The sequence below is a fragment of the Aquarana catesbeiana genome, linkage group LG07 (assembly GCF_042186555.1).
Source record: "Aquarana catesbeiana isolate 2022-GZ linkage group LG07, ASM4218655v1, whole genome shotgun sequence".
Classification (NCBI taxonomy): Eukaryota; Metazoa; Chordata; class Amphibia; order Anura; family Ranidae; genus Aquarana; species Aquarana catesbeiana.
The window spans coordinates 45,272,358-45,299,251 of record NC_133330.1 but is presented as its reverse complement, the minus strand read 5'-3'; the positions used below and the strand labels follow the sequence as shown (position 1 = coordinate 45,299,251).

Below are 26,894 nucleotides of genomic sequence, written 5' to 3'. Positions count from 1 at the left end.
TGTTTTCCATGTGTCCTTCCCTAACAGGAGAATTCTGAGGGGATGATTTGCTAAAAGCAAATGGGCTGTTCACGGTATAATGGAAGTTGCACTTTGCAGGAGAATTTGCCCCAGAGCTTAGTGAATATGGTGGTGAAGTTTTACTTTGCAAAGAATACCCAATCGCGTACAAGGGAAAATAACAAAATACAATTTTTGCTTGTAAATGATTGGATGATGGAAAGCAGCAGAGCTTTACCTTATTCACTGAGCTCCGGGGTAAAAAGTGTTAAAGTGCAACTTCCCTTGCAAAGTGAAGTCTTTTAGTAAATAAACCAATAAGACTGAAAGAAGCATAATGCCAGTGTGCATGTGCTTCCATCGCAAATCATTATGTTTTATTGAATCCTTAACAAAGAACTCCTTAGGGCGATTAATTACTGTATTAGAATGTGAGAATTATTCTTATATCTTCATAAAATACAATTCAGGCATAGGCGTTCACCCCACAGGTATTAGAAGAATCGTTTATCCGTTTATAATGAGAATCTGCGGCTGATCAATGGAAAGGGCCACTGTGTTTTTTAATATATTTAATTTTCATCCTGGGGCAGAAACAGGATTTCACGTGGATGGCAAATGTGAGGGTAGAAAAAAAAAAATTCACAGGCTTTCATTGGCTTCAGTCTACTTTTAAGAGGACACTTATCTAGAAGTCAGAACTGTACAAAGAATGAAAAATATTTTGGTTATAGCTGTGGGCAAAAAAAAAATTCTTCCTTCAAATATTAAGAAGGCCTAGTATGGAGTCTGTGATATTAGGTCAACCAAATAGTACACATCCTGCGCTTATCAAAATAAAAATGTAAGAAATTTCTACTAAAATATTAATAAAGTGATATAGTGCTTAACATACAAAATCTATTAATACTATACATTAATGTGCAATAAACTTCAAAGAATGAATACATAGGTAAAAGTGCTCCAATCAGCCTGTGTATTGCAAATATTCCACAAAGCTTGTGCAATTTTCAAACATTGAGCCCGGGTTCACACTACAACGGGCTGCGGATCGCACAGGAGCGCTACGCGTCCCTGTTCCCCGTTTCAGGGACGAATCGGGGCCAATTCTATGCCTGAATTCGGCCCTGAAACGGAGCCAAAGACGCACAGCGTTTTTGTGCAGTGCGCTCCGCAGCCGCCCCGGAGATATGTGAACCGGCTCCATAGGGAGCCAGTCACATTCTCCTTCTATGCGAATTAGATGTGCGGAAACGCACATCTAATTCGTATAGGTGTGAACCCGGGCTAATAGATAATTCAAAACAAACATCCATGCGATTTAGTGTCGCATGGATGTTTGTTTTGAATTCACTATTAATGTTTGAAAATTGCAAAAGCTTTGTGGAATATTTGCAATACATAGGCTGATTGGAGCACTTTTACCTATTTATTCATTTATTGAAGTTTATTGCACATTAATGTATAGTATTGATAGATTTTGTATGTTAAGCACAATATCACTTTATTAATATTTTAGTAGAAATTTCTTACATTTTTATTTTGATAAGCGCAGCGTGTGTACTATTTGGTTTAACTATTTTTTGCATGGTTATGAGACATGCGTAACGTTAGCAGCTGATCATTTGCAAAGATGCACTATTTTGGAGACCAGATTTGGTCAATTACCTGGAGGCTCACAGGACTACAAATTAGCATTCTGTGATATTAGGTCAGTCACATAAATGTGGTGTTCCCTGGCTGCGTCAACACATTTTTGGCCATTGGCCCAAGACATGCATATTGTAAATAAGGAACAAGTGTCATTCCTTATCTTTATACTTGTTTCAGGTCAGTGACACAAAGTATAGAAGCCAAAGAATCAGCATGGTGGCCTATCTATCTATCCCCCTTTTTCTACACCTCCCTAAGCAAATGAAGCCCACTCCGCCCTCAAATCTCTATATTTATCATGTTTTCTGTCCCCGATTATCCATTGTTTTATACTGCCTCGGTCACTGACAAACATGTCAGGTGTTTTGAATGCATACAAATGCAACCTTCCTTTTACGTGTGTGCTGGAGTTTGCAGACCCTACATATCGGTATTTACTTCTGCAGGGAGCTCTATGGGACCAGGATGAAACTATTGTCTGCTACTATGCACCTAATAGATTCCTGTCTGGTGTGTTCCTTGGCCTTCATGATGCTGTTTGTTAATTAAGGTTCTCTAACAAACCTCTGAGGGCTTCACAGAACAGCTAATTTATACTAAAGATGAAATTGCACACAGGTGGACTCTATTTACTAATTAGGCGCCTGCTAAAGTCAATCCGCTAGATTTTAATTAGGGGGTATCAGAATAAAGGGGCTGAATACAAATGCACGCCACACTTTTCACATATTTTGTAAAAACTTTTGAAAACCATTTACAATTTTCGTTCCACTTCACAATTATGTGCCATTTTGTGTTCGTCTATCGCCTAAAATTTCAATGAAATACATTTACGTTCTTGGTTGTAACATGACAAAATGTGGAAAATTTCAAGGGGTATGAATACTTCTTTTTTTTTTTTTTTTTTTTTTAAGGCACTGTATACATTTTGTCTTTGAGTTTTTGTACACACTCAGACAAACTCTGAAGTTTTTATTTGCTGTACGTATACCCATTCTCATTGCTTTATTTGTATTTACTAATTTTTTTTTTTTTTTTTATTTTTTTTTTTTTTGCTTTTCCAGTTGGGGAGACCATCAGTAAGAAGAGAAAACATTATATATAGCTCTAGAATTCCTCTGAGCCACTTGTCACCAGAGCAGGTGTCCCCCATTGGAAGATTTATTTTATTTTTCTCCTCCCTTTTTGTTCTGTTTTAACTTTAAAATTTTGGATTTTTCATCATTTGCCTAGTGTGGACATGAAAGCAATAAAAACGTGACACTTGTACTTTTGATACAGTTCTCCTCCCAGGTGTTGCCTTCAACCCCAACATGGAAGTCCTCCTATCGTGTGTGTGTGTGTGTGTATGTGTGTATACAGTGCCTTGAAAAGTATTTACACCCCTTGAAATTTTCCACATTTTGTCATGTTACAACCAAAAACTTAAATGGATTTTATGTGATAGACCAGCACAAAGAGGCACATAATTGTGACGTGGAAGGAAAATGATAAATGGTTTTCAACTTTTCACATATTTATTTGAAAAAAAAAAAGTGTGGCGTGCATTTGTAGCTACTTCCGAGTCAATACTTTGTAGAACCACCTTTCTCTGAAATTACAGCTGCAATTCTTTTTGGGGATGTCTCTACCAGTGTTGCACATCTAGAGAGTGACATTTTTGCCCATTCTTCTTCGCAAAAAAAAAAGCTCAAGATCTGTCCAATTGGATAGAGAGTGTCTGTGAACAGTAATTTTCAATTCTTGCCACAGATTCTCAATTTAATTTAGGTCTAGACTTTGGGTCATTCAAACACATGAATATGCTTTGATTTAAACCATTCTATTGTAGCTCTTGCTGTGTGTTTATGGTTATTGTACTGCTGGAAGGTGAACCTCTTCCCCCAGTCTCAAGTCTTTAGTAGACTCTAACAGGTTTTCTTCTAAGATTGCCCTGTATTTGACTCCATCAATCTTTCCATCAACTCTGACCAGCTTCCCTGTCCCTGCTGAAGAAAAGCATCCTTACAACATAATGCTGCCACCACCATCATGTTTCATGGTGGGGATGGTGTGTTCAGGGTGATGTGCAGTGTTGGTTTTCCGCCACACATAGCATTTTGCTTTTAGACAAAAAAGTTAAATTATGGTCTCGTCTGACCAGAGCCCCTTCTTCCACATGTTTCCTGTGTCCCCCACATGGCTTCTCACAAACTGCAAATGCAACTTCTTATGTCTTTCTTTCTACAATGACTTTCTTCTTGCCACTCTTCCATAAAGGCCAGATTTGTGGAGAGCACGACTAATAGTTGTTCTGTGGACAGATTCTCCCACCTGAGCTGTGGATCTCAGCAGATCCTCCAGAGTTACCATGGACCTCTTGGCTGCTTCTCTGATTAATGCTCTCCTTGCCCAGCCTGTCAGATTAGGTGGACGGCCATGTCTTCGTAGGTTTGCAGTTGTGCCATGCCCTTTCCATTTTCGGATGATGAATTAAACAGTGCTATATGGTATGTTCAAAGCTTGAGATGTTTTTTTTTTTATAACCTTACCCTACTTTAAACTTCTCAACAACTTTGATCTCTGACCTGTCTGGTATGTTCCTTGGCCTTCATGATGCTGTTTGTTCACTAAGGTTCTCTAACAAACCTGAGGGCTTCACAGAACAGCTGTGTTTTATACTGAAATTAAAGTTACACACAGGTGGACTCTATTTACTAATTAGGTGACTTCTGAAGGCAATTGGTTCCACTAGATTTTGGTTAGGGGTATCAGAGTAAAGGGGGCTGAATACAAATGCACGCCACACTTTTCAGATATTTATTTGTAAATGTTGAAAAACATTTATCATTTTCCTTCAACTTCACAATTATGAGCCACTTTGTGTTTGGTCTATTACGTAAAATCCCAATAAAATACATTTTATATTTTTTTTTTTGTTGCAACATGACAATTTGGAACTTTTTTTTTTTTTTTTTTTATGACACATAAAAGAACACAAAAGCACTTGGCAAAGACTTCATATCAGCTTTGCATCATCAGCTCGCAAGAAAAATGCACCATATTGCTGCTTTTGAAGGTGCAGTCAGTTTAATTCCAATTGTTTTCCATATGTTCTTCCCTAACAGGAGGATTTTGAGGGGATGATTTACTAAAGGCAAATATGCTGTTTCACGGTGTAAGGGAAGTTACACTTTGCAGGAAAATTTTGCCCCAGAGCTTAGTGAATATGGTGATGAATTCTTTCTTTACAAAGAATACCCAATCACGTACAAGGAAAATAAAAAATAAGAAAAAAAATACAACCTTTGCTTGTAAATGATTGGATGATGGAAAGCAGCAGAGCTTTACCTTATTCACTAAGCTCCGGGGTAAAACGTCTTGCAAAGTGAACAGCCTATTTGTCTTTTAGTAAATAAATCACTAAGACTGAAAGACGCATAATGCCAGTGCGCATGTTCTTCCATCCCAACTCATTATGTTTTTATTGACTCCTTAACAAAACTCCTTAGGGCGATTAATTACTGTATTAGAATGTGAGAATTATTCTTAATTCCTCATAAAATACAATTCAGGCATAGGCGTTCACCCCACAGGTATTAGAAGAATCATTTATCCGTTTATAATGAGAATCTGCGGCTAATCAATGGAAAGGGTCACTGTGTTTTTGATATTACATTTTCATCCTGGGGCAGAAACAGGATTTCACGTGGATGGCAAATGTGAGGGTAGAACAGCATAAAAAAAAAAACACTAATTTAGAAGTCAGAACTGTACAGAAGAATGAAAAAGATTTTGGTTATAGCTGTGGGCGAAAAAGCCTATTTCTTCCTTCAAACATTAAGGCCTAGTAAGGAGTCTGTGATATTAGGTCAATCACATAAATGTGGTGTTCCATGGCTGCGTCTCGCATCAACACATTTTTCGCCATTGGCCCAAGTAGGGTTGCCACCGTGACCTCCTCCTTTTAAACCCAAACATATTAATTACACAGGTTCTGTGGCTGATTAGGTGATAATTAAACTCTGTGCCTTATCTGCATTTAATTAGCCTCAGAACTTGTGTAGTTCAAAAGTCTTCAGGTTTAAAGGGATGAGGTGGCAACTCTAGGCACAAGACATGCATATAGTAAATGAGGAACAAGTCTTTCCTTATCTTTTATACTTTGTTTCCGGTCAGTGATACAAAGTATAGAAGCCAAAGCATCAGTATGATGGCCTAGCAACCAACTTTTTTTCAGAAGGAATGGTCTGCATTAGCAGCCTTCAAGATTATCTCATGACAGATTGATATATATTTTTTTTTTTTTATGAAGTTTCCTGACCCTTTTTCCACACCTCCCTAAGCAAATGTAGCCCCTCCACCCTCAAATCTCTATATTTTATCATATTTTCTCTCCCTGCATAATACATTGTTTTATACTGCCTCGGCCACTGACAAACATAGAGGTATTTTTGATTGCGTTCAAGCACATCCTTCCTTTTACGTGTGTGCTGGAGTTTACAGAACCTACAGATCGGTATTTACTTCTGCAGGGGACTCTATGGGACCAGGATGAAACTATTGTCTCCTGCTACGCACCTAATAGATTCCAGCATAGAGGGTTTTTTTTTTTTTTTTCTTTTTTCTCCTCTCTGTAAAGTGGTCTCCCAGCAACAGAAGGGCTTACTCCTTTTCATGGGCGACTCCAACATTGCCCTCAACTTGGACAGACGATCTGCTCAAGGGGCTACTCTCATGTCCCGGCGCATGAGGCCCAAATGTGTGCAGTTTTACAATCCTTTGGCTTGATGTCTAGAGGGAGCTCCACACTACAGATTGTGACTTTACCCATTACTCTGTCACATGATACCTTTTGTAGGATTGACCACGTTTTTTCTGCAGGTTCATCACCTTCCATTAGTCCGTAAGATCTCTATCCCCTCCTCACCATGGTCCAATCATGAGCCTTTTGGTTTTTTAACATCTCCCTTTTGGGCCTCTCTAAACGCTCCTTTCACTGGCAGATAAATTTAATCCTTCTTGACTACCCAGGCCACCTGTCAGCACATCCAGTCTTTAATACAAACATACTTCGCCAACACCGCTGGCTCAGTTGCTTTGACTGAGTCCATAAGGCTACAATTCGTGTCCACACTATTTAGCTTGCTTCCTTGCGTAAACAGGATAGGGAACTCGTATCACTAAACTATATTCCCTCTTGCTGGTTACAGATGCACTTTGGAAGGCACGCCCTACTGTGGTGCAAAGGTGGGCTTGTGATACCTTGGTGACAGAGTTGGATCTCCTTTGCACCTTCCAAGCAGAAAAGGCTTTGCGGTGGACCGAGCACAAAAAGTGTACCTGTACGGATAAGAAACTAAACTCTGTGGGCAAACCAAATTGGGCTGTTTGGCTTCGGACGCGGACAGGGCGGGTCTCACCTCTAACCCTTTACAGATCTTGTCCGGCTTCTCCTGAGTTTCTTTCCTCACTCTATCCCAAACTGGGCCCATTTACCCTATTCCAGGCTGAACAGTTCTTTTGTGAACTGAACCTTCTTTATGCTTCCAGATGGGTCCCATGATGCCCTTAATGCAAATATCTGAGGCTGAAGTCCTCCAGGCAATTAAATCCCTGAAGCCTTCTAAAGCTCTAAGCCCTGACGGGTTCATGGGTTTATACTACAAGACGTCTTTTGTAGACATAGGCTAATTTTGACATTCGTTCATTCAGAAATATGCAAAAAACCTGTTTAACAAATTTTTCCGATTATATGTAAATTAGAATATTCGAAAATTCGTACATTTTGTAAATTCGTAAATCTGAAATAACTAATAACTTCACTATTAAATTATAGGTATTGGAATTTCCTTTCAAATTTAGCTGTTAGTGAACGTAACTAGTACAAATTTATCCGAAGTTATGAATTTTCTGAAATAACGAATGCTGTATCTAAACGAATGGAACATAATGAATTAATAATAAATAACATAATAAAAACTTTATATTATTAATTTGTTTAGTTCCATTTGTTTCAATGCGGCATTCGTTACTTCAGGTAATTCGTAACTTTGGATAAATTAGTTTTTGTTATGGTCACTAACAACCAAATTTGAAAGGAAATTCCAATACCTATAATTTAATAGTAATAGATAAGTTTAGTTTATATTTTTATATTTTCGGGTTTTCGAATTTCCGAAATGTATGAATTTACGAATTACACATGTCTAGTTTCCTGTCCTATTGGCACCCCACCTAGCCAATTACTTTAAAGCCTTAAAACACGGATCGATGCCCTTTCTAGGTGCTCTTCGGGCCCATATATCGATGATCCCTAAAACGCCAGAGGATGCTAGTGAACCTCAGTCCTTCTGGACAATATCCCTTTTGAGCGATTATCTAAAGATCCTGGGGAGGACCTGGCTAATAAACGTCCTAGAATCTCTAGGGCCACCCGTTTTATACACCGACTACAAAGAGGACTGGGGGTTCCCCATGTCTCCAAATATTATTTGGCTGCCCAGATCTCTCAACTGACCCTGCTTCACGCCTCATCCAATGTTCCCTTTTTATGGGTGTTTTTGGAGCTCCGTAATTACGCTCCTCTTTCTGTACAGGGTCTTTTATGACTTCCACAGAAACTACGTCCTGCTGCCTTTTAAGCCCATTAATGCAACATATTTTGTAACTATGGGATTCAGTGAAGTACTCAAGCTCCCTCATGTCTCCCTTTCTACCCTTGCTACCTATTACCAACAACCCCTTGTTTCCCCTTGGTCTTAGTCATGAGTGACCTTTTTTTTTTTTTTTTTTTTTTTTTTTTTTCTTACTTCCTCCAGCTTCAACACTGAATAGCATCTCTCCAGCATACCTCTTCCTATCCGTACCAGAAAAACGTTTTTGAGCATATGTCAGCACTCCCCGGGTTCCCCAGGGCTCATCTCCACTCTCTATGCATCCTTGAATGGCCGATTTATCAAGCACTTCATTTTCTTATGTGGTTCAGTGGGAACAAGATTTGGGTACTGAGATGTTCATTTGATACTACCACCTTAGAGGCAGCAGATAAAGTGGTATTGGGTCCCAGCCTTTATCGCCCATGCTAACCTGACCTCTAGTGATCGCTATTTTTGGGCAGGTGGCCATCGGGGGGGGGGGGGGCATGTTTTGCATACCTGGTGGATCTGCCCTTGATTGGTGGGCATTTGGTCTTGAGTGTTTGGTCTGCTGTATTCCCTGTTCCACCTAAATACCCGAAAGGAGGCTAAATTTGCTTTGCTGCATTGCCCCATCCCAGGCTTATTTGCGCGTCAACAAAAACTGGCATTTTATTTGTTCATAGCAGTCAAAAGGATAATTGCTCAGGCCTAGAAGAAACCTACAGTCCCCTTCCAGGGAGTGAGAGACCGTTTGACGGCCATGATGCTTAATTAAAAAATGTCTAATATTCTTAAACCGGAGCTCCACCCAAAAGTGGAACTTCCACTTATCTGATTCCTCCCCCACTTCTGTGGTGTGTTTGTTTTTGTTTCTTTTGTTTTTTTTAGTTTTTTGTTTTTTTTTTTCTTTTTACAGGTACCCTGTCCCCACTTCTAAGAGACTGGGCCGCGGCGAATTACATCAGCAGCTTGGTCCCCCTCCTGCCTCATCTTCTCTTGGCCAGTGAGCGAGCGCAGCGCATGCAAGGTAAGGATTCGGCTGTGAAGCCGAAAGGCTACACTGCCGAGCTACCTTACTGCAATGGTGGCGGCAGCATCCAACCAGCTGATGGAAACAGCTGCGGTGCAGACATCGCTGGACTCCAGGACAGGTAAGTGTCCAAATGTTAAGCAGGGCTGGTGCTACCATTAGGCGACATAGGCAGCCTCCTAGAGCGCACTACCACCTAGGGCACGGCCTCTGTCCCAGTGAAGCTCGGCTCTCCTCTCCCGATTGCTCACCCCCCTCCCTGTTCAGTGGAGGGCGAGCTGCTACCAATCCCCCGATGTGTCCCGCTGAGCGCCCCGCTGTCACATCTCACACAGGAATATCTCACAGCTCCGCTCCGGGACTTCTTTACTTGAGCCTATCCTTCTGGTGCGGTCTGTGTGAGTGCAGCGGAGGGGCGGGGCTCGGAGATGGGAGCATTGGGAGAGGTGCAGCGTCTGTTAGCTGACCTCCCGGCCGGTGGGGACACATCATGGAGCAGCTGGATGATATGGCGCTGGCCCAGCGGAGACACCATGGAGTGGCTGGATAGCATCTTGCTGACCCAGGGCCAGCGGGGACACCATGTCTGATTGGCGCTGGCGGGGACTCCTAAGCAATATTGCCCACCCAGTGCTGAGGAGAGCCCTGATGTCATGGTCGATGAAGCCATGAAGAGCAGAGGTGAAGAGGAGGATGGATCCTCCCCGATTTATATCGAGTTGTATGTAGGGGGGTGAGTAGTGCAGGAAGTAGGACTCAGGTGGGTCAGTGCATGTGTCAGGTAGGTGGGTCAGTGCATGTGTCAGGTAGGTCAGTGTAATGGTCAGGTAGGTCACATGTGTTGCAAGGGCAGGGCAAAGGGGGTGGAGTTGGGGGCAGAGCCAGGGGATGGCAAAATTTGGTTTTGCTTAGGGTGTCAAAGTTACTCGCAAGAGCCCTGGTTAAAAGTCAGCAGCTACAGTATGTGAGAGGCTGACTTTTTAATTTTTAAAGGAGCGGGTGGAACTCCGCTTTAAAGACTTGAACGCTATGCTCTTAAAAATTTGGGAACAGTGGTTAATGCATGCCTTCCCTGATCTCCCCCTGGCAAGCGTGGGTCGACTTTAACCTCCTTGGCGGTATGATTATTTCGGATTTTAGGTGCTGAAAGCGGTACAATTATTTTGCATGGAAATTTGGTGTTTTATATTGTAGGTCTGTAATTCTTAACAATAACGCACTTAAATCTGTCCAAACAGGAGTCTAGTAGATATCCCGGGTATGATAAAGTTTGAAACACAAAAACATAAATTATAATATAATAAATAATTAAAAAAAAAAAAAATAGTAATAAAATAAATTTCCCCACGATTCACTATCGCTCAATTCTGCAAGTGTTCTAATTTATTATCGCTGTTTTCTAGCTGGTCTAAAGCCACTTTTGACGTAAAGGGACACTTTTTGGTTGCTATGGACAATCTCCAGTTTCCAGGCAGAATGAACAGTATATATCACATAAAACTGCATGCAGGGCATGGGCCAAAGCACTGGGGACAAAAGGGATGTGAAATAATTTTATACAGTACTGTAATCTGTAAGATTACAGTACTGTATGTGTTATGATTTTTACTTTTTTTTTTTTTTTTAATTTGCCGCCAGGCTCCGCCCCCCGTGCGTCGCGACACTCGCAGGGAACGGAGCCTGGCAAGGAGAGGCTTCGGAGGAGGACGGAGCCCACGGACACTGCGGGGGACATCGCAGGATCCCGGGGATAAGGTAAGTAAAGGCACACCAGGATGTAATCCCGAGTGTGGCTCAGGGTTACCGCTAATGGTCCTAAATTTTAACCCCGAGCCACACTCGGGAAAACCGCCAGGGAGGCTAACAGGTGTCTCAGGTGATCCCGGGTCCCTATCTTCCCTTTCTCCCTCCCCTTCCCTTCACACTTGTCTTTCTTTCCTGTCTTTGCTCTTTGTTTCCTCCCCTTTGATGTGTTCGTTGACCCTATTTAGTTGTCCATTGGTGACCAGGACTACCCAAGGGGGGGTCTTTGACACATGTCCTGGCTACTTTGGCAAAATGTGTGGGTTTCTTCAACATACATACAATGGATATAAAAAGTCTACACTTTTGTGTCAGGTTTCTGTGATGTGAAAAATGAGACATAAATCATTTCAGAACTTTTTCCACCTTTTTAATGTGACCTGTAAACTGTACAACTCAGTTAAACAACAAACTGAAATCTTTTAGGGGAGGGAAGTAAAAATACAATAATGTGGTTGCATAAGTGTGCACACCAGTGGCGGCTGGTGCTCCAGATATTTTGGGGGGGGGCGCAAACAAACTGAACAATTATGAAAAAAAACATCAATTGCAGCCTCACTGTGCCCACCATGTGCAGATTCTGTGCCCATAATATGCAGCCACTGTAAACCCCCCCCCCAACTTGCCATCAGACTGGCATTTGCCCCATCCGGGTGATGGCAGCGAGCTGTGGGATGGGCAGGCGATGGCTCCTGCATCCTACACGGTTCCATGCATCTCCTCCATTCTAATGGGGGTAGGGTACACAGTACCTCGCGATAGGAGGTCCGGCACTTACCGGGCACAAACAATCTTGTCTTGTACCTTGTTTCTTGTGAACCTTGAACTCTTTGATCCTCCAATGAACTTTCTATTTAAGCCATGCCTTTGCACTTTCTGTTTGCCAGATTATTGTGCTCTCTATAGCTATTGTTCCTTGACTACACTTCTGCTTGATCCCAACCTGCAACCACATGTTACCAACCTTTGGCTTGTTTACAGACTATACTTCTGTTTGATCCATACTTGCTATATCTGCTACTGGACCACACCTTGCTTATATCCCGGTGAGGTGATTCTAAGGACCACGACCTGGTACTGGCACGCAGCAAAATCTATCTCCTCCATCGGGAGACATGATGAATACGGATTAGTGCTTATCCCCCACGCCTGGGGTGAGCCTGCGTCATCTACCAGGGTGATCTGCTTGTGCACTAATCCTGCTAGTTGGTGGGAGCCTCTCTACTGCTATAGCTACTGGTCTCTGAACCTAATCATGACAATAGGGTCTCTATGGGGATAATTGTGGGTGCGTTATTGAAAAAATATGTTTTCTTTATTATATTTTTATACCCCCCTTTCTCCCTTTTTTTTTTTTTTTTTCTTCCTCATTTTAAGCAATTCTCCAAGAACTTGGCTACTCACACTGGTTTTCTTCTTCCAGGGCACTCAGCGAAGAGTTTTCTCTTAAAGTCCATGACGCCTTTACAGAATCTCTCACTGCACTGGGTACAGATAAGCAAATCGCCAAGTGGGTGCCACTTGCCAACAACTATCAAATCTTGGGAACCTACGCTCAGACTGAGCTGGGACATGGTATGTTACTACAGATTAATTAGTTGCATAATGTTTTATCATAATAATTCTGTATTTGTCTCTGTGGAAAAATATCTAGCACTTTTTTAATCACCATTTGCAAGATCTAAACCTGACCATACAGAGAGCTAGGGCCGCCATCAGGGGGGGACAGCCAATACAACTGTAAGGGGCCAGAAAAATACAGGACAGGTGAAGTGGAGCCGTGTTGTGCACTAGAGAAATGATCTCGCATCTTCTGCTGCTCTGTGTCATTGAGCTCAGACATCGAGCTCTTTACTACCACCTCTGGCTACTATGTGCACCCCTCGTGTGAGCGGCCTGTACTGTGCTCCTCTGTGTCAGCAATATGTCAACTTTGTGAAAATGAGCTGGGACTAGGTAGGAAGATTTCCTTTACAAGTAGGGGCTGTGAAGGAAAGGGAGGGGGTGCTGTTTGTGTACAGGGAGGGGCCAGAAGCTTGTGTGTTTAGATTTGTGTATGTGGGGGGCTGACATATACAGTCAGGTCCATAAATATTGGCACAGTTTGTATATGTGCCTCCCACTTTTGAAGGGACCAAAAGTAATGGGACAATTGGCTGCTCAGCTGTTCCATGGCCAGGTGTGTGTTATTCCCTCATTATCCCATTTACAAGGAGCAGATAAAAGGTCCAGAGTTCATTTCAAGTGTACTATTTGCATATGGAATCTGTTGCTGTCAACTCTCAATATGAGATCCAAAGAGCTGTCACTATCAGTGAAGCAAGCCATCATTAGGCTGAAAAAACAAAACAAACCCATCAGAGGGATAGCAAAAACATTAGGTGTGGCCAAATCAACTGTTTGGAACATCCTTAAAAAAGAACGCACCGGTGAGCTCAGCAACACCAAAAGACCCAGAAGATCACGGAAAACAACTGTTGGATGACCGAAGAATTATTTCCCTGGTGAAGAAAACACCCTTCACAACAGTTGGCCAGATCAAGAACACTCTCCAGGAGGTAGGTGTATGTGTGTCAAAGTCAACAATCAAAAGAAGACTTCACCAGAGTAAATACAGAGGGTTCACCACAAGATGTAAACCATTGGTGAGCCTCAAAAACAGGAAGGCCAGATTAGAGTTTGCCAAACAACATCTAAAAAAGCCTTCACAGTTCTGGAACAACATCCTATGGACAGATGAGACCAAGATCAACTTTTACCCGAGTGATGGAAAGAGAAGAGTATGGAGAAGGAAAGGAACTGCTCATGATCCAAAGAACCACCTCATCAGTGAAGCATGGTGGTGGTGGTAGTGTCATGGCATGGTCATGTATGGCTGCCAATGGAACTGGTTCTCTTGTATTTATTGATGATGTAACTGCTGACAAAAGCAGCAGGATGAATTCTGAAGTGTTTCGGGCAATATTATCTGCTCATATTCAGCAAAATGCTTCAGAACTCATTCAACTGCGCTTCACAGTGCAGATGGACAATGACCCGAAGCATACTGCGAAAGCAATCAGAGTTTTTTAAGGGAAAGAAGTGGAATGTTATGCAATGGCCAAGTCAATCACCTGACCTGAATCCGATTGAGCATGCATTTCACTTGCTGAATACAAAACTGAAGGGAAAATGCCCCAAGAACAAGCAGGAACTGAAGACAGTTGCAGTAGAGGCCTGGCAGAGCATCACCGGGGATGAAACCAGCGTCTGGTGATGTCTATGCGTTTCAGACTTCAGGCTGTAATTGACTGGGGATTTGCAACCAAGTATTAAAAAGTGAAAGTTTGGATGATTGTTAATCTGTCCCATTACTTCTGGTCCCTTTAAAAAGTGGGAGGCATATATACAAACTGTTGTAATTCCTACATCGTTCACCTGATTTGGATGTAAATACCCTCAAATTAAAGCTGAAAGTCTGCAGTTAAAGCACATCTTGTTCGTTTCATTTCAAATCCATTGTGGTGGTGTATAGAGCCAAAAAGATTAGAATTGTGTCGATGTCCCAATATTTATGGACCTGACTGTATACAGGTGTGAGGGGGGGCTGACATATATACAGGTGTGAGGGGGGGGCTGACATATATACAGGTGTGTGGGGGGGCCTGATATATATACAGGTGTGTGGGGGAGCCTGATATATATAATTGGGGGGCTGAGTGCGTACAGGGGAGGTGGCCGGTGTGTGGATTCAGTGGGATGGCCCGTGGGGAATGCTGGTGGTCAGGCTCGGGGGGGGGGGGGGGGGCAAGCCTAAAGCTGTGTAAGGGGCTCAAAAATTTCTGATGGCTGCCCTGCAGAGAGCTGATGGTCTGTCTGTAAAGAAATTATTAGATGATCAGATGCACGGCTAACGCCCCTCCTCCACTCAACATGTACATCTGTTGTGCAGTGTATACACTATATTACCAAAAGTATTGGGGCGCACTTTTGGAAGAATGGCCAAACATTCTCATAAACACATTGCTAATCCTTGTGGACAGCCTTCCCAGAAGAGTTGAAGCTGTTATAGCTGCAAAGGGTGGGCCAACTCAATATTGAACCCTAGGGACTAAGACTGGGATGCCATTAAAGTTCATGTGCGTGTAAAGGCAGGCGTTCCAATACTTTTGGTAATATAGTGTAAGAGGGTTCCTATAATCCTCGTTGTAGACAATAAGGCCCCTTTCCACGCGGGGCGGAATCTGATTTGCTCAGCAGGGCATCTGTCCGCTGATTCCCTACTGAGATGAGCAGACAGATGACAGGTTCGTGTCTGCTCAGTTTATGCAGAGTGAACACAGACAAAGCTTGCTCTGCTCTATGGGCGGCCAGATGTAAACAAACTGGCTGTCTGTTTATACCCAATTGCACTCCAATCCACCTAGATGTAGGGGGACAAATCCCCTGTGTGTGTGTGTGTATATGTGTGTGTGTGTGTGTGTGTGTGTGTGTGGTGGTTTTTTTGCATATCAGATTGGAGGAAGGCAAGTGTAAAAAGGACACACGTCTGCTTAAAACGTGCCAGTCCATATTGATACATGGACCATCCGATCGCCAATACTGACAAGTGGACCTGATCAGATTGCTTGTGTGAAAGGGGCCTATGAGTCCAACATTGTCATTGGTTACAGAAGTATTACAGGCATGGTATATTTCTTTATCATACATCATGGGACACAGAGCGTTAAGTAATTACCTAATGGGTTATAGGCCACCTTCAGGTGATGGACACTAGTATACCCAATCCAGGAAGTTCACTCCCTATATAACCCCTCCTCCTTCCAGGAGCACATCAGTTTTTTCGCCAGTGTCTAAGGTGTTGGTCACGAGTAAAGATGTGCTCTGAGGAGCTCCAGGAGGAATCCATGCTGGATTTAAATGGCCTCCATAGACCAGATCCATCCAAAGTGCCACTGAGGCCTAAGTGGATGGTACCTGGGGCCTCCTATCCGAAGCACAAGGTTCTGCCTATAATGCCTCTTTGTAGGGCTGGACCGCGGGAACCCAGGGCTTAGGTCTTGCTACATTACCTAAAGCTTTCCTGGTGGGGTGCTTTACAGGTCCAAGGGAGTGGAACCCAAATATCTAGGGACCCAGTCATTGAAGGTTTGCTAAACGCAGCCCGCCGTGATGGGTGAAGGTTGGATTGTCTGTTAATTCAGCAAATCCTGCGGCGAGGATAAGGTAAGGAAAGAAACTTAGGAACTGAAAAAAAAAGTCCACCTTTGTATCCTTCTATTAGGGAAAAAGTGTCATGCCTTAAACTCTCCACTAGAAGGAGTCTATGCACATACCTTTTAATTTGTTGTCTTCACTGTAAAGCTCAGTCTCTGTGTGGCCGCAGCAGCGTGTTGAGGGGGATTTTTTCCTAAGGTAAAAAGAAACTGACAATGTTTTCTCCCCCCCACCCCCCCCCCCCCTGATGGGACTGAGGGTTAGGGGGACATCAGTGTACCCCCCCCTTACATTGGGGGGGGGGTGCGGAAGTCCCGCTGTTCTGCTACTACTAATATTTTTACTGTGATACTGTTTTTCGACCTGCTGCTGACAGGTCTCTGCCTCCCCTCAAACCCCCCCCCCCCCGACCCAAAAAACACAGTGCGGGAACAGTTTAAATTAAACAGAAGGGCGGATTGTTTTCAGAGGGGGCGGGGCCTAAGCGCAGCACTGTGAACGTCCACTAGGATGCACGGCAGGCAAAGACAGATAAATACCACAGCTGGGACAGTCTCTCCTCGGCTGACGAGGAGGAAACAAAGCAGTCTGCACAGGGACACAGGAGCTGTGGGGCACGTGAGGGTTGCAAAATTGGTCTTTTTTTTTTTTTTTCCAGCAACACTAGGCTGAACTTTATAGCGACTTTTATTGTCATGACTATATTCAGCGATTAAGTGCAATTGTATAGTGCCTCTGTTTTTTGTTTTTAGGACTATGCCTGCTAAAAAAGACACCACAAAGACCAAAAGGGTACTAAAGGTTTCACCCCCAGGCGCTAGGATCTCGAGTCGCATTTCCATGCTGTCATCCTCGCCTGAATTACCAGTTATGGCAAGCCAGCGTGAGCCATTGGAACAAATTGATGGTGCAACTGCTTCTCACATATCAGCCCCTGTATACGTGACTGAAGATGTCTTTTCTTCCACCCTGCAGGGTCTGGAAGGAAGATTAGCTACTTTAATCGCATCCCCCATTCTAATGGATAGGAAGCGTGCTAGATCCCCCCCCCCCTCCCCCACTTCAGAACCTTTGCAAGGGGAACAGTGGGCACAGGATGAGGCGTTACCCTTAGGTGATCAGGAGAAAAAACAAACGGATGATTCCTCTGCGGAGGAAACAACAGTAGTTGATCCTTTTTCAGCCTCTCAATCTGAGAAATTGCTGATACAATCTCTTATGGAGATGGTTCGTTCTACTTTCATGCTACCTCTAAAGGAGTCTCCTGAAAGCTTGGTTTCATCTTTGGGTTCTTTAAAACCTTCTCGCCTTTGCATGCATTTCCTGCACATACATTCCTAGAACAGCTTATTTTTGCTGAATGGGATCACCCGGATAAGCATTTTCTCCCCCCCCCCCCGAAGAGATTTTCAGTTCTCTATCCCCTGGAGGAGAAATTCTCCAAAAAAATGCAAGGTACCAGCAGTTGACTCTGTGATTTCCAGAGTGAATAAAGGCCTAACTTGTCCTGTAGACAATACACAAATGCTTAAGGAGCCAACAGATAAGAGGTTGGAATCCCTGTTAAAATTGACTTTTTTTCCTTGGCAGGTGCCGTTACTCAGCCTGCAGTCACTGCAATAGGCTTATGTTAATCCCTAAAGGACCAATTTAAACAGGCCCTTAACGAGGTTCCTGCACAACAAGCTCGGGAAATGGCTGAACTACCAAAAGTTATGCTTTGCCATAGATGCCATTAAAGATTCTATTCACCAGGTGTCCCGCCTCACGCTTATTGCATATGTGTAGAATCCTGTGGTTAAATTGGTCAGCTGAAGCACCATGTAAAAACCTCCTAACCAGGTTCCCTTTTCATGGGGAGCGGCTATTTGGAGAAGATTTGGACATATATATCCAAACAATTTCTAGTGGGAAAAGTACTTTTTTGCCAGTCAAAGTATAAACGCCATTCATTTAAAGGGGCTCGTTCCCCTGCGCCAGGGGCTTCTGCCACTAGGCAGTGGTGACGGCCTCCGCCGTCAGACTCTAGAGGAAAACCTCAGGGTCAGACCCAGGCTCAAAAGAAGTCCTGGGGTCGGAAACCTGCAAAGCAGAATCCTAAAGCCTCATCATGAAGAGGCGGCCCCCCTCACCAAGGTGGGGGGCAGACTTCTATAGTTTTCAGAAGTCTGGCAAGAGGAAATTCAGGACAGATGGGTCATCTCCACGGTAACGCTGGGGTACAAGCTGGAATTTCGGGACTTTCCACCGTCTCATTTCCTGAGGTCAAGCATTCCCAAAGATCCAGAGAAAAGACAATCTCTGTTTCAGGCACTAGACCGATTAATATCTCCAAGGGGTGATCATACAGAGCCCCACAAAAGAGCAAGGTTTGGGGTTTTATTCAAATCTTTTTTATGGTACCAAAACCAAATGGGGATGTCAGACCTATTCTAGATCTAAAAAATCTAAATCAGTTCCTGATGATCCGCTCCTTTCGCATGGAGACGATCAGGTCAGTAGTTTCTATCCTTCTAGGAGGAGAACTTCTGGCATCTATCGACATCAGGGATGCATATCTGCATGTCCCTATATTTCCCGCTCACCAAAAGTTTCTGCGGTTCGAGTTAGAACAGAAGCATTTCCAGTTTGTAGCCCTGCCCTTCGGGCTAGCCACAGCACCCCGGGTGTTCACAAAAGTGCTGGCCCCACCTCTAGCCAGGTTAAGGGCACAGGGCATAACAGTTGTAGCGTACCTAGATGATCTATTGCTAATAGACCAGTCGGTGGCTCATTTGGAGCAAAGCATATGCACTACAACCAGTTATCTGGAAAGTTTGGGTTGGATTCTCAACCTAGAGAAATCTTCCTTAATACCGCTAAAAAGGCTGGAGTACTTGGGTCTGATCATAGACACAGCCCAGGAAAAGGTGTTCTTGCCTCAGGCAAAGATCAACTCCATAAGAGAGCTGGTGCGGATGGTCAGGTCAAACGGCAATCCCTCCATTTGCCTCTGCATGAGGTTGCTAGGAACCATGGTAGCTTCATTCGAAGCAGTTCCCTATGCCTAGTTCCATTCAAGACTGTTGCAAAACAGTATCTTGTCCACTTGGAACAAAACAATTCAAGCTTTAGACTTGCCAATGTGGCTGTCCCCAAGAGTGTCCTAAAGCCTCACTTTGTGGTTACTGATGGTATACCAGTGTCCATAACCTGAAGGTGGCCTATAACCCATTAAAACCTATTTTTTACATACAGTATCTGAACACCATCAGACACCATATGAACCAAATAAGTTTATCTTGGTCTCATCAGACCACAGGACATGGTTCCAGTAATCCATGTCCTTAGTCTGGTTGTCTTCAGAAAACCGTTTGCGGGCTTTCTTGTGCATCATCTTTAGAAGAGGCTTCCTTCTGGGACAACAGCCATGCAGACCTATTTTGATGCATTGTGCAGTGTATGGTCTGAGCATTGACAGGCTGACCTCCCCACCCCTTCAACCTCTGCAGCAATGCTGGCAGCACTCATACATCTATTTCCCAAAGACAATCTCTGGATATGATGCTGAGCACGTGCACTCAACTTCTTTGTCCATGGTGAGGTCTGTTCCGAATGGAACCTGTCCTGTTAAACCGCTGTATGGTCTTGGCCACCGTGCTGCAGCTCAGTTTCAAGGTCTTGGCAATGTTCTTATTGCCTACGCCATCTTTATGTAGAGCAACAATTATTTTTTTTTTTTTCAGATCCTCAGTTTTGCCATGAGGTGCCATGTTGAACTTCCAGTGATCAGTATGAGAGAGTGAGAGCGATAACACCAAATTTAACACTAAAGAGTCACATGACACCGGGGAGGAAAATGGCTAATTGGGCCCAATTTGGACATTTTCACTTAGGGGTGTACTCACTTTTGTTGCCAGTGGATTTAGACATTAATGGCTGTGTGAGTTATTTTGAGGGGACAGCAAATTGACACTGTTCTACAAGCTGTACACCCACTACTTTACATTGTAGCAAAGTGTCATTCTTCAGTGTTGTCACATGAAAAGATCTAATAATAAAATATTTACAAAAATGTGAGGGGTGTATTCACTTTTGTGAGATACTGTAGTTACATGTAACTATGTATATACCATACCTGGTCGATGCGCCTGGAAACTGCAAATTGATGAAGTAAATTCAGAACTATTGAGGTTAAAAAGAATACATTTATAAGACCTATACATATTATTGTATATATGGTTTCATGAGCAGCTTGGAAGCCATTTTGTCTATCTGTTAGAAGGTGAATCCAAGTTCATTGCTTTGGGACAGAGACTTTTACAGAAGATTTTAAGAGTCTGATTGCATATTCTCCCAGGTTGTAAATTGTGGGTGTCCTAGACAACAAAAGCAAGGACTGGCCATGGTACCAGAATGTGTATAATTATATTGATGACTTGTGTGTCAAGTAAGACAATGAACAGGGATTTAAAAAATAAAAATAAAAAAATTCTCATTACTGGAAAAAGGGGGGGGGGAGAAAGGGGCTTATTTAAAGTTGCCTTATAAACACTGGAAGTTAGTTAACACTTAGTTATATAGTTAGGTTGAAAAAAGACACAAGTTCAGCCATAAAAAAAAATCTTGTACAATCCAATATACCCAATGATATACACACAGTTGATCCAGAGGGGAAAAAACCCCAGCAGAGCATGCTCCAATTTTCTACAGCAGGGGAAAAAATTCCTTCCTGATCCCCCAAGAGGCAATCTTATTTTTCCTGGATCAACTTTACCTATAAATGTTAGTACCCAGTTATATTATGTATATTTAGGAAAGTATCCAAGCCTTTCTTAAAGCAATCTACTGAGCTGGCCAGAACCACCTCTGGAGGGAGTCTATTCCACATTTTCACAGCTCTTACTGTGAAGAAACCTTTCCGTATTTGGAGATGAAATCTCTTTTCCTCTAGACGTAAAGAGTGCCCCCGTGTCCTCTGTGTTGACCGTAAAGTGAATAACTTAACACCAAGTTCATTATATGGACCCCTTATATATTTGAACATGTTGATCATATCCCCCCTTATTCTTCTTCTCAAGAGTGAATAAATTCAGTTCCTCTAATCTTTCCTCATAGCTGAGCTCCTCTATGCCTCTTATCAGTTTGGTTGCCCTTCTCTGCACTTTCTCCAGGTCCCTAATATCCTTTTTGAGAACTGGTGCCCAAAACTGAACTGCATATTCCAGATGAGGTCTTACTAATGATTTGAACAGGGGCAAAATGATATCTCTCTCTCTCTGGAGTCCATACCTCTTAATACAAGAAAGGACTTTGCTCGCTTTGGAAACCGCAGCTTGGCATTGCATGCTATTATTGAGCTTGTGATCTACCAAAACCCCCAGATCCTTCTCCACTACGGATTCCCCCAGTTGTACTCCCTCTAGTATGTATGATGCATGCATATTCTTAGCCCCCAAGTGCATAACTTTATATTTATCAACATTAAACCTCATCTGCCACATAGTCGCCCAATTAGACAGTGCATTGAGGTCGGCTTGTAAATTGGAGACATCGTGTAAGGATGTTTTTCCACTGCATAGCTTGGTGTCATCTGCAAAGACTGAAATGTTACTTTTGATCCCAGATCCAATATCATTTATAAAGATATTAAAAAGTAAGGGTCCCAACACTGAACCTTGGGGTACACCACTGATAACCCTAGACCATTCAGAGTAAGAATCATTAACCACTACTCTCTGAATTCTGTCTTGTAGCCAGTTTTCTATCCATTTACAAACTGATATTTCCAAGCCTGTAGACTTTAACTTACACATGAGCCATTTGTGCGGAACTGTATTGAACGCTTTTGTAAAATCCAAATATACCACGTCCTCCGACATGCCTCTGTCCAAGGTTTTACTTGCCTCCTCATAAAAAGAAATCAGGTTTGTATGACAACTTCTGTCTTTCATGAACCCATGCTGTCTGTTGCTTAAAATGTTTTTTTCCAGCAAGAACTCATCTATGTGGTCTTTTATTAAACGCTCCAGTATCTTCCCAACTATAGAAGTTAAACTAACAGGTCTATAGTTACTTGGTAAAGACTTTGTTTCCTTTTTAAATATAGGCACCACATTCGCCCTGCACCAATCCAGTGGTACTATTCCTGTCATTAATGAGTCCCTAAAAATTAGACACAATGGCTTTGAAATGACAGAGCTCAATTCTTTTAGGATCCGTGGGTGGATGCCATCAAGTCCAGGTGCTTTATTTACCTTTTATTCTGTCTAAATATTTCTGGACCATATCACTTTCGAGCCATTGTGGATCATTCGGGGCTGTGTCAATACCACCCCCATTATGGACATAGCTGCTCCGTGCTCTTTTGTATACATAGAGCTGAAGTAAGTATTTAATAAATTTGCCTTCTCTTTGTCCCCAGTCACCCGCTCTAGATTATTTTGTAAAGGGCCTACATGCTTAGACCTGACCTTTTTACTATTAATATATTTGAAGACTTTTTTGGGGGTTTGTCCTACTATCTTTTGCAATCTGCCGTTCGTTTTGAATTTTTGCATCCTTGATTTCCTCTTTACATATTCTGTTAAACTCTTTGTAACATTTTAAACAACACTAGTGTTCCTTCATTTTTATATTTTTTAAAAGCTCTTTTCTTATCCCTCTCAGCTTCCCGTTTTTTTTTTTTTTTTGTTTTTTTTTCCTAGCTCCCATTCTAAAAAATTCCCCTCTAATCACGCATTTATGAGCTGCCCATACGGTCAGTGGGGAGAGCTTTTCTGATTCATTTTCAATGAAATATGAATTTATTGCTTCTGATATTTGCGTGTGATGCTGAGCGTCAGTGAGCAAGGATGGGTTCAATCTCCACATGCTATTTTTTTTTTTGGGTGTTAGGTGGGGGATCACAATATCAAGGAAATGTGTTCATGATCCGAGAGGGACTTGATGCCAATCTTTGCAGATTGCAATAGTGGTAGAGCCCTTTGCGATAGAAAAATGTAGTCTATTCGTGTATGTTTGTTGTGTAGGGCCGAGAAGTATGTGAAATCCCTGCCCATAGGGTGACCTGTGAGAGAAGTCGATAGCATTTTTAATTTTTCTTAGTTTTTTGTAGGGCAAGCTAGAGGTTCCATCTGATGTGTCCTGGGTTGTTCAGCGGTAAAATTATTTATTTTTTTTTTTCTGTCCCCACCTAAGATGATACATCCTTGAGCAAAACCCTTGAAGCGAAATCTTGAAAAGAAGAAAATTACAAAAATTATTTTTAATCCAATACTGGCCCCTTTAGGTAGTTGTGCGAACAAGTGTATGATTAAATGAATGTAATTTGACGTCATTAATTATGTGGAAAACACATCCACGCCTACTTTTTTTTGTTTGGGGGATAAAAGTTTTTGTAGAAAGATTGTGAGAGGGGAACGAGAAAAGAGAAATGAGAAAGGAACGAGAGGAAAAAGGGAAGGCGACAAAGCTGATATCTCTCAGCCAAAAAAATAAGAGAGAGGATCTCTTAAGAGGGCAAAATTAGACCACTAAATATGAGTCAAACAAGCTTTATTAAATAGAAATAATCACAACCAATTAATAGGAAAAAAAGGGAGGCAGATTAATCATGTACACACAGATTGATTTAAAAGAGACAATGTTGTCAAGTAATTAAAAACAGGGGGAACTGCAGCTGCGCATATCACATACACATCACATGATTTCTTCTTAATAATTTTTTTCTCAATAATTTGTTGTGATTATTTCTATTTAATAAAGCTTGCTTGAATCATATTTAGTGGTCTAATTTTGCCCTCTTAAGAGATCCTCTTTCTCTTATTTTTTGTTTGTCAATAGGGCGATTAGAACTGCGTCCCATGGATATCCGTGTGGATGAGATTGATTTCAAAACTAGCGATTGCTTAATTGTTAACAATTAATACTATTTATTCGGTGATCCAGGCAAATCCCCTTTTATTTTTTTATATCTCTCAGACAAAAGATCTTGAGATTTCTGGTAAAGTATATATTTTCTATTTATCTGAAGGCAAATGAATAGACATATACCTGGCTAAACCATTTAGCCCTTGTAGCATGAAAATTTTGAATTGTAATAATTTTAACTGCAGCATGAATTGTTCCTTTTTCAATTAAAGAGAGGCATACACACGTATAATCTCATTGCAGTTTCTAGTAAATGGTTTAGTTATGATGTATGCTTAAAATAAAAATAATTATTAGAAAAGTATCTTTACCTTAACCACTTAAGGACCAAGGCTCTTTTTGAGATTTGTTGTTTACAAGTTAAGTTTTTTTGCTAGAAAATTACTTAGAACCCCCAAACAAACATTATACATTTTCTTTTTCTAACACCCTAGAGAATAAAATGGCGGTCGTTGCAATACTTTCTGTCACACTGTATTTGTACAGCAGTCTTTTTTTTTGGAAAAAGTATACTTCTTTTTTTTTTTTTTTTTTAAGACAACAATAAAGTTAGCCCAATTTTTTTTTTTTTTTTTGTTTTATATTGTGAAAGATAATGTTATGCTGAGTAAACTGATACCCTACATGTCACGCTTCAAAATTGCGCCCACTCGTGGAATGGCGACAAACTTTTACCCTTAAAAATCTCCATAGGCGAAGATCTAGGACTAGAGTTATTGCTCTCGCGATCGCGGTGATATCGCACATGTGTGGTTTTAACGGTTTACATATGCGGGCGCTACTTGCGTATGTGATCGCTTCTGCGCGCGAGCTCGGCGGGAAGGGGCGCATTTAACTTTTTTTTTTTTTATTATTATTGTTATTTTTTGCACAGATTTAAAAAAAAATAAAAAATTGTGTGTATGTATGCATGTATGTATTATAATATATATATATATATATATATATATATATATATATATATATATATATATATATATATATATATATATATATATATATATATATATTATAGTACGGACGGAAAGTATTCAGGCCCCCCTTAAATTGTTCACTCTTTGTTATATTGCAGCCATTTAAGTTCATTTTTTTTTCCCTCATTAATGTACACACAGCACCCCATATTGACAGAAAAACACAGAATTGTTGACAGATTGCAGTTTTTCTTTAATAAATCTGAAATATCACATGGTCCTAAGTATTCAGACCCTTTGCTCAGTATTTAGTAGAAGCACCCTTTTGATCTAATACAGTCATGAGTTTTTTTGGGAAAGATGCAACAAGTTTTTCACACCTGGATTTGGGGATCCTCTGACATTCCATCTTGCAGATCCTCTCCAGTTCTGTCAGGTTGGATGGTAAACATTGGTGGACATCCATTTTTAGGTCTCTCCAGAGATGCTCAATTGGGTTTAAGTCAGGACTCTGGCTGGGCCATTCAAGAACAGTCACGGAGTTGTTGTGAAGCCACTCCTTCGTTATTTTAGCTGTGTGCTTAGGGTCATTGTCTTGTAAACCTTTGGCCCAGTCTGAGGTCCTGAGCACTCTGGAGAAGGTTTTCATCCAGGATATCCCTGTACTTGGCTGCATTTATCTTTCCCTCGATTGCAACCAGTCGTCCTGTTCCTGCAGCTGAAAACCCCCCCAACAGCATGATGCTGCCACCACCATGCTTCACTGTTGGGACTGTATTGGACAGGTGATGAGCATGCCTGTTTTTCTCCACACGTACCGCTTAGAATTAAGGCCAAAAAGTTCTATCTTGGTCCCATCAGACCACAGAATCTTATTTCTCACCATCTTGGAGCCCTTCAGGTGTTTTTTAGCAAACTTCATGCGGGCTTTCATGTGTCTTGCACTGAGGAGAGGCTTCCGTCGGGCCACTCTGCCATAAAGCCCCGACTGGTGGAGTGCTCCAGTGATGGTTGACTTTCTATAACTTTCTCCCATCTCCCGACTGCATCTCTGGAGGTCAGCCACAACGATCTTTGGGTTCTTCTTTACCTCTCTCACCAAGGCTCTTCTTCTCCCCTGATAGCTCAGTTTGGCCGGACGGCCTGCTCTAGGAAGGGTTCTGGTCATCCCAAACGTCTTCCATTTAAGGATTATGGAGGCCACTGTGCTCTTAGGAACCTTAAGTGCAGCAGAAATTTTTTCGTAACCTTGGCCAGATCTGTGCCTTGCCACAATTCTTTCTCTGAGCTCTTCAGGCAGTTCCTTTTTGACCTCATGATTCTCATTTGCTCTGACATGCACTGTGAGCTGTAAGGTCTTATATAGACAGGTGTGTGGCTTTCCTAATCAAGTCCAATCAGTATAATCAAACACAGCTGTACTCAAATGAAGGTGTAGAACCATCTTAAGGATGATCAGAAAAAATGGACAGCACCTGAGTTAAATATATGAGTGTCACTGCAAAGGGTCTGAATACTTAGGACCATGTGATATTTCAGTTTTTCTTTTTTAATAAATTTGCAAAAATGTCAACAATTCTGTGTTTTTCTGTCAATATGGGGTGCTGTGTGTACATTAATGAGGGAAAAAAATGAACTTAAATGATTTTAGCAAATGGCTGTAATATAACAAAGAGTGAAAAATTTAAGGGGATCTGAATACTTTCCGTCCCCACTGTATGTATATGTATGTATATTGTGACAGTATGGATCCCTGTCCTACTGATA

At 41.9% G+C, this 26,894-nt stretch overlaps 1 pseudogene; it reads left to right on the top strand.

Moving 5' to 3' along the window:
- The window catches only part of LOC141103009 (peroxisomal acyl-coenzyme A oxidase 2-like), a 105,848-nt pseudogene that overhangs the window by 17,647 nt on the left and 61,307 nt on the right, over window positions 1-26,894 (top strand).